The sequence below is a fragment of the Trachypithecus francoisi genome, unplaced genomic scaffold (assembly GCF_009764315.1).
Source record: "Trachypithecus francoisi isolate TF-2019V2 unplaced genomic scaffold, Tfra_2.0 Lachesis_group13, whole genome shotgun sequence".
Taxonomy (NCBI): domain Eukaryota; kingdom Metazoa; phylum Chordata; class Mammalia; order Primates; family Cercopithecidae; genus Trachypithecus; species Trachypithecus francoisi.
This window is the reverse complement of record NW_022681458.1, coordinates 71,635,179-71,650,690: the sequence shown is the minus strand read 5'-3', so window position 1 is coordinate 71,650,690 and position 15,512 is coordinate 71,635,179. Positions and strand designations below refer to the sequence as shown.

Here is a 15,512-nt window from a genome sequence, read left to right as displayed (position 1 = left end):
CACTGACTCACCCAGTGCAACTTCTAGTCCTGTAAGCTTCATTTATGTCAAGTACTCTATACAGATGTACCATTTTTTATCTTTCATATCATACTTTTACTGTACCTTTTCTAAGTTTAGATACATAATGCCATCATATTGTAATTGCCTATTGTATTCAGTACAATAATACAATGTATAGGTTTGTACCCTAGGAGCAAAGGCTGTACTGTGTTAAACTAGGTATGTAGTAGGCTGTACTGTCTAGGTTTGTGTAAGTTCTCAATGAAGTTTACACAATAACAAAATCGCCTAACAACACATTTCTCAGAACATTATCCCCATCATGAAGTGACCTATGCCTGTATATGAGTGATATGGGAAGTTATTTTCCAGGACAAAAGTCTTGTTACAGTTACTTTCTCTAAACAGAACCAAAAGGGATAGGAGAGTAAATATTTTCTATGAGTAAAGACAAAAATTTTTTTAAATGAGGGGTTTCTTTTTTTTTTAGAGAGAGTCTTACTCCGTCCCCCAGGCTGGAGTGCAGTGGCCGGATCTCAGCTCACTGCAAGCTCCGCCTCCTGGGTTCCCGCCATTCTCCTGCCTCAGCCTCCTGAGTAGCTGGGACTACAGGCGCCCACCACCATGCCCAGCTAATTTTTTGTATTTTTAGTAGAGACGGGGTTTCACTGTGTTAGCCAGGATGGTCTCGATCTCCTGACCTTGTGATCCGCCCACCTCGGCTTCCCAAGGTGCTGGGATTACAGGCGTGAGCCACTGCACCCGGCCAAAATGAGGGGTTTCTTTCTCAAAAGTTCTACCTTAACTTTTCTCCTTATAGTACAAGAGTAGACACCTAAGGTGGTTGGAATAAATGGAAATACTCGTTCATATTTTAGTTTTACATCCAGTGACATTTCTCATTATATCCCTACCCCACCCTCACACCCCTATATTAACATATTTTTTTAAGCTGCCTGTAATGAGGGAGCCAGACTGGGAACCCACCAAATGCACCTCTCCTCACACCAGCTGAGGCTACTTTCTTCATACTTTTTTCAAACATTTCCCTGCCCACCCATTACCAGAAGTAGTATACTGTATATGATTGATTGATTTTTTTTTTTTTTTTTGCCTCAAAACTCTCTGAATCTACAAAATTCAGTACCTGAAAGATCTTCCTCTTTGTATTTTCCTGCATAGACAGGGGCATGGAACTGAGCTAAGAAAAATCTGGCTGAATTTGGAGAAGAAAAAGTGGTCTGCTGCAGAGAAACCCAAGAGGGGAGAGTCGGTGGTGGGGTGCTACACTTGGACACCAGATTTAGAATTGCCTGGACCATGGGTTGTAGTGTTCACAGTGGCTCCTCTCCCTCAGGCCCTTTAGGGTGCTATGGGGAGAAACGCTTGGCCACGATACTCTCTACACTCACAGTCTCTCAGATTTTGGCTTGATAGTGGGATCTTAGAGTCAATTACCTTGAGAGAATATGTCTCAATATTCAGAGGCCACAGACTCCTGCTAAAATGGGCTGGAGAAGAAAAAGGACGTAATAGCAGATTTGCTCTCAACATTTAAAAGTGAACTTTATCAAAGTGGGCCTTTGGATGCTTGATTACTTCTCTCTCCCAACTTGGAGCTTTGTTTTTTCCAGTTGCCTCAGGTGTAGGTAATTTTTTCTTTAGGAAAATCTATTGACATAATTATAAATTTAGGTTTTTGATTGCTCTCCTTTGAGCATCAGCGGATTCCTGTGGACTTAAGAGATTGTACAGTATCAATATGTGCCTGCAATTTCAGACCTTCACAAAGGCTCATCTCATTTCCAGGAAGCCTAAAACTCTTGGGTATCTGTATTAAAGGTACATAGACCGTGTAGTATTTCTCATGATCGTGCTAAATGAGTTCAAACTACTTTCTCTGAGATCAAAAATCAAAGAGATGCCAGGGTTGTAAACCATACTTTTTCACATTCAATGGACAAAAGAGATTCTCTGTGAAAGTGTCAGGTTAATGACAAAGAGGTTAGTGACAGCAAAGGGTGGCTAACACAGTCATGGGTTGGCAGGCCTAGTGTGGAAAGGGAGGGTGCAGCAGAGCAGCACAAAGCCTTTTTTTTTTTTTTCTTTTCTGGAAAATTCTCTCACAGATTTTCAGCCCTGCAATCATAGAACTTTAGAATTAAAAGGGATTTTAGTAATCTTCTGTTCCAGCCCTCTTGATTCAGGGGTGAGGAACTGAAGTCCAGAGCATGTGATTGGCCCAAGGCCACTACATTTCCTGGTTAACTTGCTTAAGGTCTCTTCCCCCGTACTTCTGCCAAAAGAATAATGTATATACAGAACGCACCAGTATTATGCATTGAGCTTAAAAACACATTAAGCTTGGTAGTAGAAATCTAGAACCAGCTGCAAATGTTTACTTCCAGAAGTTCAACCATTTTGCAATAAACATGCAGTCGCTTCTCAACTCAAGGCAGTATATTCCGTAATTAAACACGTACTCCATACCAAGCATTATCTTATACACATTATCTTATTCAATTCCCACAATAATCCTGTTGAAGTTTATTTTTTAATTCCCATCTACAATGTAGAAAGTGAGGTATGAAGAGTTAAATCATTTGCCCAAAATCCCATACCCAAGTGCTGGGATTCCAACCAGATCTACCTGAGCCAAAGCCCTCACCATAACCATATCACTAAAATTGTTCTCATATGTTCCATTCTGTTGATAGAGGTGCTTTCTGAGGATGTTTCAGGCATGGCAGGGTAGAAATATCCCTGAAAAGCTTTATATTATTGTGAAGTTGGTGGTAAAGGGCCAACCTGGCAATACTAATGAGGCTGTCCTTCAAAGACATAGGATTCAAGTGAAAGTTTCTCTTTAATAAGCTCATTCCCTACACCCTGGGTGAAGAGGAAAGAGAATCAAAGATTTGCAGAATTTTGGGGCAAGAAGAGAGATTAGAAAGCCTCCCCAAACACCTCAGTAAACCCATGAGAAAACCAGAGCTCAGAGAAATTAAGAGCCTTGCCAACATTTCTTTCTTTTTTTTTTTTTTTTTTGAGATGGAGTCTCGCTCTGTCGCCCAGGCTGGAGTGCAGTGGCGGGATCTCAGCTCACTGCAATCTCCGCCTCCCAGTTTCACGCCATTCTCCTGCCTCAGCCTCCCGAGCAGCTGGGACTACAGGTGCCTGCCACCTCGCCCAGCTAGTTTTTTGTATTTTTAGTAGAGACGGGGTTTCACCGTGTTAGCCAGGATGGTCTCGATCTCCTGACATTGTGATCCACCCGTCTCGGCCTCCCAAAGTGCTGGGATTACAGGCTTGAGCCACCGCGCCCGGCCAAGCCTTGCCAACATTTCTAGGTTAAAACAAAATGAGTGAATGGATTGGCAGGCAAAGAGAAAAGAAGGCAATTCACATTTATTGAGCACTTACTGTGTACCAGGCCCTGTCCCTGGGTGCTGTTTGAATTTCCTTTCTTTTCATCTGTCTCCTTCACTGACCATAAGGTTCATGAGGGCAGGGCAGCGATCATGTCCATTCTGTTTAGTGAAGTATCCTTGGTGCCCATCACATGGCCATGGTAGATGCTCAATAAATATTTCTGACTGTTTGAATACATTAATGAATGAATCACCAACTCTAAGGAGTCTTATCATCTCTTACATATCTCTCTCTATATATAGATAATCTATCGATACATATACATATGTAGATATATAGACAGATATATCTATATCTGTTTTGAGATAGCTCTCATATCTAAAAATCTAGATCTATATATAGATATATATAGATAAATAGAGAGAGATTATATACCTAAATAGATAGATAGATGGATACATAGATCTCTAGATAAATCTATTTACATCTCTTTCTATACATAGATCTATCTGTCTATAGCGAGAGGAGGAGATAGATTTCTAGAAAGAGAGACAGTGAGCCAGCCTTGCCTGTTGCCCAGGGTGGAGTGTAGTGGCTTGATCATAGATCACTGCAACCTCAAATTCTTAAACTCAAGCGATCCTCCCACCTCAGCATGCCAAGTGACTGGACTACAGGAACTTGCCACCACACTTGGCTGATTTTTTAAAATTGTTTTTTGTAGAGACAAGGTCTCACTATGTTGCCCAGGCTAGTCTTGAGCTCCTGGGCTCACGCAATCCTCCCACCTTGGCTTTCCAAAGTGCTGGGGTTACAGGCATGAGCCACCATGCCTGGCCCCATCTCCATTTTATAAATAAGAAAACCAAGGTGCAGTGACCCAAAGCAACTTACCCAGGTTCATAGAGTTTACCTAAGTCAGTTGATTGCAAGGTGCGTAGCCCCTTGTATACAACAGCACAGAAAAGCTACATCACCAGGCTGATAAGCGGATCTGAATATTAGCTAACACTGGCTCTCTCCTGCCTCTTAGCAAGAGCTGGAGAACAAAGACCCAAGTGAGGTCTGTTAGTCCTAAGATGTTGTTATTATCACAATACATACTGAGATCTACTTATAGTATGCTGTGAGACATCATAAGCAATTAAATGAGAACTGTACATCTTAAAATAAATGAGCTCTATACACTTGAACATGATGCAGCCTTGGCCTTCCACTGTTTTGTTTCCAGCTCTCTCTGATGTTCACCTTAGTAGTCATTAGGAGCATCTGCAAGATTTTCCTGTATCATGAAACATCCGAACATTTTTCCTAGAGAATCTTTGTTATTTCTTGGAGCTCACTGATATTATACATTCTGATATTCATAAAGACACTGTCACCACCTGCCAGTGGTGTCAGCCCAGCATTCGTTCTCTTCCACTTTGATCATGTTACCTTCCTTCTTATGGAAAATTATACCCTAACATACACACTGTGGTTCTGATGGGGCTGTCAGGCATATTACACTAAACCCTGGCCAGAACTTTGGGTATGTGACCCAAGCTCATCTATCCGCATCAACTATCTCCCTGATCTCCGTAATTGGTCCAGAGTAGGACAAATGCCTCAAGTTAGGCCTCTCTGAGACTTTATATATGGCTACCCCTTGACCTCCAAATCCCATCCTCCTGCCCTGTCATTTCTACCACCACCACCATGGCCAACTAGAGGAAGGCTGTATGAAGTTAAAAAAAAGTATGGTCAGTGCATGGCGTAGCTGGGGAAAAGAGCAGAGATGAGAGATGAGGAGAGGAGAGACTCTAGGCTTACAGGGGACAACAGAGAGAGAAGATGCAGGTTATATGATTTTAGTCCCTGGAATACCTGAAGCCAGCTCTTCTAGTAAGCCAGTGTTTCCTATGTTGGGTAAACATCTTTGCAGTGGTTTCTGTCATTTGCAACTAACAGACATCTAACAAATTTTCTAATAGCAAATAGGAATTTTACCACAGGTTTCAGGGGGGACAGGAACATGACGGCTAACTTTGTGCTGCAAATTCATTGCCTGAGGCTGGCAGGCCCTGAACATCCCACCCAGTAGCAGATGTGTTGAGGTAAACTGTGCCACAAGCTAAGACTTACTCTTTGTGTGCAAATCCCAATCCCATCTGTATTTCAGTCACCACCTCCTCCTTGCAGCCTTTCCTACCTTGCTTTTATCTGGTTGTTCCAATCTGCCCAATGAGTGTGCACTCTTTCCCAGCACAGAAACACACCCTTGTTGCTGTCACTTTCCTCTCTACTTTCCTGAAGGCAGCAACTACCAAGTACAGCAGGTAATCATTAAATCCTCATTGGCTGCTCTTGACCCGGCTGAATTTGTGGTGTGAAGAGGACCTAAGGACCGTGTCGTGCCCCAGGCTTCTGAGAAAGAACCTGTGCAGGAGAGGGATATAGACATGGGCTCCGGAGCCTGATGATCACATCTGGCTCTGACATTGATGAGCCATGGGATCTCAGGCAAGGAAGTTACTTACCCTCCCCAAACCTGAGTTTTGATTTCTGTAAAATAGGAACAGTAACCATCATTTTGCAGGGTTATGGTGAGGAGTAAAGATAGTACATACCGGCCGGGCGCGGTGGCTCAAGCCTGTAATCCCAGCACTTTGGGAGGCCGAGACGGGCGGATCACAAGGTCAGGAGATCGAGACCATCCTGGCTAACCTGGTGAAACCCCGTCTCTACTAAAAAATACAAAAAAATTAGCCGGGCAAGGTGGCGGGTGCCTATAGTCCCAGCTACTCGGGAGGCTGAGGCAGGAGAATGGCGTAAACCCGGGAGGCGGAGCTTGCAGTGAGCTGAGATCCGGTCACTGCACTCCAGCCTGGGTGACAGAGCGAGACTCCGTCTCAAAAAAAAAAAAGATAGTACATACCAATCACACCAGGTAGGGGGTGCTCCAAAAATGATAGTTCTTGCACTACTGCCTTAACTAAAGACAGCCAGATGATTGATGGGAATCTTGTGGCCTCTGGAGACATGAGTTGTCTGGTGCAGCCTTAGATGAGGAAGACCGAATTATGAGGTAGAAGCCATTATTAGCCTTATGTCTCTGCTGCATCTTAATTTTGCCCCTCTTTTCCTTGTTTACTGTTATTCTCTAAGTGCTTGTTTTTGTTTTTGTTTTATGAAACAGGGTCTCACTCTGTTACTCAGGGTCTCACTCTGTTACTCAGGCATGAACATGGCTCACTGCAGCCTGGAACCCCCAGATGCAAGCAATCCTCCCACTTCAGCCTCCTGAGTAGCTAGAAGCAGGCACACGCACTGCCACGACTGGCTAATTTTTGTATTTTTTGTAGGGATGGGGTCTTGTCATGTTGCTCAGGCTAGTCTTGAACACCTGGGCTCAAGCAGCCGTCCTGCCTTGGCCTCCCAAGGTGCTGGGATTATAGGCGTGAGCCACCATGCCTGGCTTCTGAGTGCTTTAAGGGTATTCCCAGCTATCCAAGGTCCCCCAGCTCCAAAGAGCATGCCATCTGTACCTTCGTAGGCTTCCCTTCTTACTGTTATTCCAACCAACTTTTCACCTTGCTCAGCTAGCCTAATGAATGAATGAGACTTCTGTGGTTGCGGTTGCTAAGGAATCCACCCTCCCAAATGTGGCTGTATCTTAGTGAGGACCTTTTAAAGTCAAAATACCTGAATCCAGGTGTTTCCAACATTTTCACCATCTTTTACACCTTTTATTATTCTCTCTCTTGTTGATGCTATATTTCGAAATGGATGTCTTCTCCCAAGGGTAGGATTTGTTTAATAAAATTAATTTTCCCACTTTATTAATTATAGGAATGGTTACCATTAGGGCTTGCCCAAGAGCATGATACAGTCAGTGTTACCACACAGAGTAAGTTAATTTCTGGCCAAAAGGAAAAAAATTTTGAAGTACTAATTAAACTGTTTGTGATTCTGGCTGGGTTTGTTGTAATACTGCAAATAATTCAAGTCCCATCACAACCTTTCTGAGGGGCACCCCTACCTGAACTCCCCCTAAAGCTGTCACTTCAGGTAGAGATCCTGGAGAGGACTGGCCCATGAGCCCCTTACCTGGTAGGTGGTCCCTCTTTGACTGTTACCATTTCCAGCCCCTCTGCTTTCTCCTCACCAGAGCTGGCTTTTACCTGAGTTCATCTGGGCCTCAGAGTACAACGTAAATTGTGCAGAACGATGTTTCTAACTGTTCCACATACCTACACATTACCACGCAGTCATAATTGGACTTGATTTGGCCATGAAATTCCTTAATTCTGACTACATGTTTTCTCCCACTCATAAGGTTTATAGGGGGAAGAACAACTCATTTAAATAGGCATATCTTCCTCTGTTCTTTTTCCATCCTCTGCCCCCAAAGCACCACTACCCTACAAACCTCCCACTGCCCCCCAGGGCCTAGAGAAGGCCCTTTAAGGGGATAAGAAATGATGCATTTTGTAGGAAGCAACCTCCAAGCTGAGTTAGGTGAAAGAAGCCATTGTTCTTAACACGCATAGTCACCAGCCACAGGCCTGTAAAATAAGCTTAGATTCCTTCAGAAAAGGAGTCTCTGAGCAGCCTAGCCCCTTCTAACTAGGTGTACTATCTTCACCTCTTCTTGACACTCATGAAGTTGGTTTTCTGTCTACACATTTCTCTGCTTAGGCAAGAAAATATGACTGGGGTGGAGAATCTCCATTTCAGGAGTGTAGTGCCAGAATTCTGGGCTGTCCAACGTTTACCTTGCCTTACTCACAGCGTCCCTGTCTTCCTTGAGAAATCTCACTGTCTAGGTGGGAAGTAGGCTCCATGTTGTCTCTCTCTCACCACAGAGCCACCATGGAACAAAACCTTGAAAGAGGCCCTGCCTCAAGAGCAGCCTGGCCAACATGATGAAACCTCAGCTCTACTAAAATACAAATAAAATTAGCCAGGCACGGTGGCTCACCTGTAATCCCAGCTACTCAGGAGGCCGAGGCAGGAGAATCGCTTGAGCCTGGGAGGCAGAGGTTGCAGTGAGCTGAGATTGTGCCACTGCACTCCAGCTTGGGCAACAGAGGGAGACTCTGTCTCAAAAGAAAAAAAAAAAAGAGGCCCTGCCAAGCTGGTGCTCATCCCAGACTCTTCAGCCAACCAAGCAAGGAGATGTGGAGGTTGGAGAACAACAGCAGCAAGGCCTGTTTCTATTGCCTGGCCCTCCAGAGTATCCCTGGATCCTGCCTATTGTCCACACTGGGTTCTCTACCCTCTTATCAATTCTATGAGTCCCTGACTTCCTTCCAGTGAATTTCCTTTTTGCATAAGGTGGTCTCAATTGTTCTCACCCTGTCTAATGGCTAGGGAAAAAAAGAAAAGACGGTCTCAGTTTCTGATGACTACAATCATGAACCCTAACTGATTGTGGTGTTATCCTCAAGGTGAATGAATCTTCTGGACAAGTAGATATAATAATATCTATTATTAGTGTCTCTGTTGCCAACATTTCTGGCTCTGTGTTTTGCTGTTTATTGCTCACTTAACTAAAAAGCTTCACATTCTAATACAATGAATTGGAATAAGATGGCTAGAGAAATCAGGACAATATCAGAGTAGGGAACAAACAATTCTAAAAGGGTCTAGTTGTGCAACCTATTTCTCAACATAGCACCTAAACATCATAATTATAGCATTTGGGGACAGCTAAAATGATTGATTTTCCAGAAAATATCTGTTGTTTAATTACAGGATCATATGGGTCTTTTGGCAACCAACAGATGCCAAAACAGACTTTAAGCACCATCTTGAGAAACTTGTGATTTGCTTAGTGTGCTTTTAATTTAAAGCATATGGTTTCACATTCAACTGCAGTGTCCAAAATGAAGACATTAGCAATGAATCACTCTATTGGAGAAAATGCAGTGCTCGCGGACCAGGTCTTTTGGTCTGTGTACTCAAATGGTTCTGTTTAGAGGCATAAACACAAAGCAGCTCTGCCTTCTTCAGCCGGCTGTTCCTAGGATTCATGAGACATCAAAGGGCCTCACGAACGAATTCCCCTGCAATGCACAGTGCTTGGCACCATGGCCTGCCTCCATCTGAATAAACAGAGTGCAGTTTGGTCACTGGAAACTAGGATTAGAATGATCAGAAGGCCGAAAAGATCATTTATTTTGTGGCAACTTTTCCTTTTTGATTCTCTCAGCCTTCCAGCTTAGTCTGACACTTCAGGCCCTTGGGGAATCCAGCTATCCTGTGTGGAAATTCAGAACTGCAGCCTTTATACTAAGAACCACGCTATGGCTACAGGCCACAGACCTGAGTCCATTGGGACCACATGTGGTCTACCTGCTGGTGAGGGATGGCAGTAAGGACACAGAGTGTAGTTGTAAGGATGTGGGCTCTGGACTTACATGGCCCAAATTTGTATCAACAAGCCATTTCCAAGTTATGTGAACTTGGGTAAAGGAGTCCTGGGCTTCAGTTTCAGAATCTATAAAATGGTAATAACAGTACAAATCTTTCAGAGTTGTTACAGGAATTAAATGAAATTACCCATGTCCAGAGCTAAACTAAGAATCTAGTACATAGAAAGCTATAAAAATATAGTTAACCATTATTGTCATTATTGTTACAATTATTATTAGAAATGGGTCCTGCCTCTTTGCCTCAAGTCCTTTCATGCCTCTGCTTAAATTCAATGCACATTTAATGAAGTGCCTACTGCAGGTCAGGTCCGGTGTGTTAGATGCTTTTACGTACTTCTCAGAGTGCTGTATGGCTTGAAAAATCGCTTTTGTATTTCTCTGTTCATTTTCTTCAGTGTTTCCACCCATCCTGTCTTCATTTCACCCTACAGGACATTCTCCCTCACTCCTCATTGTGTTCTTAGTCATTCTCTATCTCTGCACCACACAGTAGTAAGGACTACATCAAGCTAAAGCATAGAATACTATTAGTACTGGTAGCACCCATTTGACTATACTCCAGGCAGTTACATCAAAGGAGAGGCATTTTAGAAGGTATATCCAATTTGTTTTATTTTCCAGAGTGAGCTCTGGGTAGAAAATCTGTTACTCCCAAAGATTTGCAGTAGCTCTTTACATATTAGGCACAGTAATCTGTTGTCAAATATAGCTGTACCAAGTATTTTTTTTCTATTTGTTATCGCTTGTTTGCTTTTACTGTTAAAAGGGTTTGTTGTTGTTTTTTTTTTGGCCTGTAATCCCGTAATCCCAGCACTTTGGGAGGCTGAGGCAGGCGGATCATTTGAGGTCAGGAGTTTGCAACGAGCCTGGTCAACATCGTGAAACCCCGTCTCTACTAAAAATACAAAAAATTAGCCAGGCACGGTGGCGGGCACCTGTAATCCCAGCTACTTGCGACGCAGAGGCAGGAGAACTGCTTGAACCTGGGAGGCGGAGGTTGCTCCAATCTTGGCGACAGAGTGAAACTCCAGCCCAGGAAAAAAAAAAAAAAGGTTTTTTTGATGTACTCAGCTCAATATTTTAGAGTGCTCACCCTTAGCCTCATGCTTAGAAAAATCTTTCCCACCCTGTGACTACATATTCACCCATATTTGCTTTTATCACTTTTCAAATTTTTTTAATATTTAGATTTAATACAAATATCCTTAAAATGTTTATCTTTAAACTGTCTAGGGTTGGCCGGGCGCGGTGGCTCAAGCCTGTAATCCCAGCACTTTGGGAGGCCGAGACGGGCGGATCACAAGGTCAGGAGATCGAGACCATCCTGGCTAACACGGTGAAACCCCGTCTCTACTAAAAATACAAAAAAAAAACTAGCCGGGCGAGGTGGCGGCGCCTGTAGTCCCAGCTACTCGGGAGGCTGAGGCAGGAGAATGGCGTGAACCCGGGAGGCGGAGCTTGCAGTGAGCTGAGATCTGGCCACTGCACTTCAGCCTGGGTGACAGAGCGAGACTCCGTCTCAAAAAAAAAAAAAAAAAACTGTCTAGGGTTTATCTACCAAAAATTATTAACTTTGTAAGTCAGCCATGATTGTTGATTATTTTCCCTTCCTGGAGATATTGCCTTGCTTCTTACGGCAGTGATGGCTCTGGGAAGGCAGTAATGAAGGAATGCAGAAATGGTCCACTGGATATAAACAGCAGAGAACTCTGAAGATAAGCCCTTCCTTGTTTTTTTTTTTTTTTTTTTTTTTTTGAGACGGAGTCTCGCTCTGTCGCCCAGGCTGGAGTGCAGTGGCCAGATCTCAGCTCACTGCAAGCTCCGCCTCCCGGGTTCCCGCCATTCTCCTGCCTCAGCCTCCCGAGTAGCTGGGACTACAGGCGCCCGCCACCTCGCCCGGCTAGTTTTTTGTATTTTTTAGTAGAGACGGGGTTTCACCATGTTAGCCAGGATGGTCTCGATCTCCTGACCTCGTGATCCGCCCGTCTCGGCCTCCCAAAGTGCTGGGATTACAGGCTTGAGCCACCGCGCCCGGCCTTTTTTTTTTTAATTATTATTATTGGTTTATTAGTTTATTAGTATCATCTAGGACTCAGATGTTCGTATTCCTCCTGAAATTACATAAACAAATGCAAATGGAAATAATCCAAGTCAAAATTATATAACAAAACAACACTCCATCACAAAAGCATGTAAAATTATAAGAACGTGGCCAGGCGTGGTGGCTCACGCCTGTAATCCCAGCACTTTGGGAGGCCGAGGCAGGTGGATCACCAGGTCAGGAGATTGAGACCATCCTGGCTAACAAGGTGAAACCCCATCTCTACTAAAAAAATACAAAAAATTAGCTGGGCGTGGTGGCAGGCGCCTGTAGTCCCAGCTACTCGGGAGGCTGAGGCAGGAGAATGGCGTGAACCCAGGAGGCGGAGCTTGCAGTGAGCCGAGATCGTGCCACTACACTCCAGCCTGGGCAACAGAGTGACACTCCATCTCAAAAAAAAAAAAAAAAATTATAAGAATGCTACTTTAAAATACTGGCACTTGAAGAAAACGATAATCTCGAAAACCACAAAATTGCCAAATTGTTCCCTAAACTGCTAAGCAGATAAACATGACTAATGAATGAGTTTGGGTTTTGTAAACGAAAATCATTCAAATAGATTGAATAATTCATACTGAAATGCAAAGTTTAAGTGCCTTCCTCCTATCTACTTGGATTTATAAAGGGGCAAACTGTAATATAGGAAATGTATACCCTATTTTAAAAGCTGGCCCAATTAATTAAAAATACTTTTAATGGAAGGTCTAATTTCCTGAGCAGTCCATATTTAGATAAATGAGAAAAGACATCTATAGCCAGCATTTTCATAGTCTTCACTGAGACTAATGTCAACAAAAAATTTAATTTGGCGGTCTTGTATTTTAAGCTCATGCTTTTGGGGATACATTCTCAGGTCTTCTTTAATATGAGAACTGCAAAATATCACTGCCATTACATGGTAATGGGAGTTAAAGAATAGAGTCTTCATGTAAAGGATAGAGCATCCTTTTCTGTTAGTCCTTCAAGGACAGACTTTCAAAATGTTTCTTCTAATAATACCATGCTGTGAGTAGATTGATTACTCTTCAGTTTGTAAATATAAGTGGGCTATGTGAAATTTCTTAACTGATCAAGATTCTGGATTTTCAGTTATGGATGAAAACTATCTCAGGCCGGGCGCGGTGGCTCAAGCCTGTAATCCCAGCACTTTGGGAGGCCGAGGCGGGCGGATCACAAGGTCAGGAGATCGAGACCATGGTGAAACCCCGTCTCTACCAAAAATACAAAAAATTAGCCGGGCACGGTGGCGGGCGCCTGTAGTCCCAGCTACTCAGGAGGCTGAGGCAGGAGAATGGCGTGAACCCGGGAGGCGGAGCTTGCAGTGAGCCGAGATCGCGCCACTGCACTCCAGCCTGGGCGACAGAGCGAGACTCTGCCTCAAAAAAAAAAAAAAAAAAAAAAAGAAAACTATCTCAACTTAACCTTACCCCCATTATGATATGCAGGGTGTGTTGACAAAAGCTTGTTACCAGCTAACTATATGAAAGAATAAACACGGTAATAATTCATGTAATTCAAAATGGGCAAAAGCAAAAGACTAGCTTCCCCTCAAGAAGAAAAATTTCAGACCTATGAAAAGGACAATACTAATAAAAAAAATTGTATTTACTTAGAAGCATTCAGAATGTCAACAAAACAGCTGCAGCTTTTTTTTATTTTTTTTTGCAATTACAAAGTGGTATTCAGTTAACAGAACAACAATTATTTCATATAAGCTGCATCAGAGACAACTAAAGATAAAAAACTATCATCCCCATAGATAACTAATTTGTGCTATGCACCAACAAGAACCTGCTTTAGATTTCCATGCCAGTTTACAACCCCCATACTGCACCAGGCAAGGTTAGTGGCTATTGAAAGTATCACCAGGACAGGGCTCTCTAAAGACACATTTGGTAGTGTGTTAACTATACAAAAAAAGACACTGTACAGTGTAAAAGCAAATCTTACACAGGCTTACATTTTAATTTTTTTTCTTTAAAAGGAGTGAGCTGTGTACAGGGGGGTTAAATGCTTTATGGACAAGGAAGAAAACTAGGCTAGAACCAAGTTATTCATCATCATCATCTTCTTCATCTTCCTCCTCATCATCCTCCTCTTCCTTCTTTTTCTTGCTTTTTTCAGCCTTGACGACTCCCTCTTTTGCTGCATCAGGCTTTCCTGTAGCTTGATATGCAGCAGTATCCTTTTCGTATTTTTGCTTCAGCTTGGCAGGTTTCTTCTCACAAGGCTGCTTGTCATTTGCAGCAGTGTTATTCCACATCTCTCCCAGTTTCTTCGCAACATCACCAATGGACAGGCCAGGATATTCTCCTTTGATTTCTGGGCGATAGAGCAGAACAGGAAAAAGGCTGAAGGAGGCCTCTTGGGTGCATTGGGATCCTCTAACTTCTTTTTTATCTCCCCTTGAGGAGGGATAGAGGTTTTCATTTCTCTTTCATAATGGGCCTTGTCTACCTTTGCCATAGCTTCAAATTTTCCTTTCTCTTTAGCAGATGTAGTCTTCCACCTCTCTGAGCACTTCTTAGAAAACTCTGTGAAGTTGACTGAGGCATCTGGGTGCTGCTTCTTACGCTCCTCCCGACAAGTTTGCACAAAAAATGCATATGATGACATTTTGCCTCTCTGCTTGTTAGGGTCTCCTTTGCCCATGTTGAGTTATTTTTCCTCAGCGAGGCGCAGAGTCGCCCAGTGCCCATCTGGCTCTCACTTGCCCTAGCACTGTCTCTATGGAGCTCAATGTACTGCAGTGGCTGTAAGAGTGGGAGCCAGGCACAGCCTCCTCACCCTGTCTGCTCTGTAACATAACCTTCCTTGTTTTTATATAGTTTAATGATTTGTAGCGATATACTGTAATAACAGCCTTTTAATTTGGGTTTTCTGCTGCACTTATAACAACGTTTTGAATACAGAGGGCATCACTGTTAATTAATAGGATTTATCTTCTCAAGTGTGCTAGGGCAGGAAAAAAAGTTAAATTCACTCTTAGGTCCTTTTCACTTTTTGCTTCTGCTGTTCCCACTCCAGCCAAGGCTTTCATCACCTCGGCTGGACTATTATAATGTCTTTTTTGATTCTCTTCTTTCTCTCTCTCCTCTAAATTATTCCGCATGCCACTGCCAATTACTATATGTCATCCTCCTGATCAGAAGCTCCAGTGTCTCCCCAGAGCCCATGGGATAAAAGACAAAATCTTTAAGAATGACTTCCGCCAGGCGCAGTGGCTCACGCCTGTAATCCCAACACTTTAGGAGGCTGAGGCGGGTGGATCACCTGAGGTTGCGAGTTTGAGACCAGCCTGACTAACATGGAGAAACCCTGTCTCTACTAAAAATACAAAATACAAGATTAGCTGGGCATGGTGGTGCATGCCTGTAATCCCAGCTTCTTGGGAGACTGAGGCAGGAGAATCACTTGAACGTGGGAGGCAGAGGTTGTGGTGAGCCAAGATCATGCCATTGCACTCCAGCCTGGGCAACAAGAGCGAACCTCTGTCCACACACACACACACACAAAGATTTCCAAACCTTCACAATCAAACATTATTTTCCTAAAATCTCCACTTCTCTGCCCCTGAAATCAGTGGTGATAATAGGGGAAGGCCTGTGGGCACCTTA

General features: G+C 43.3%; 1 pseudogene; it reads right to left on the bottom strand.

The window, feature by feature from the left end:
* Positions 1–13,761: 13,761 nt before the first annotated feature.
* LOC117094879 lies at positions 13,762–14,547 on the bottom strand (annotated as a pseudogene).
* Between the last annotated feature and the right edge of the window lie 965 nt (positions 14,548–15,512).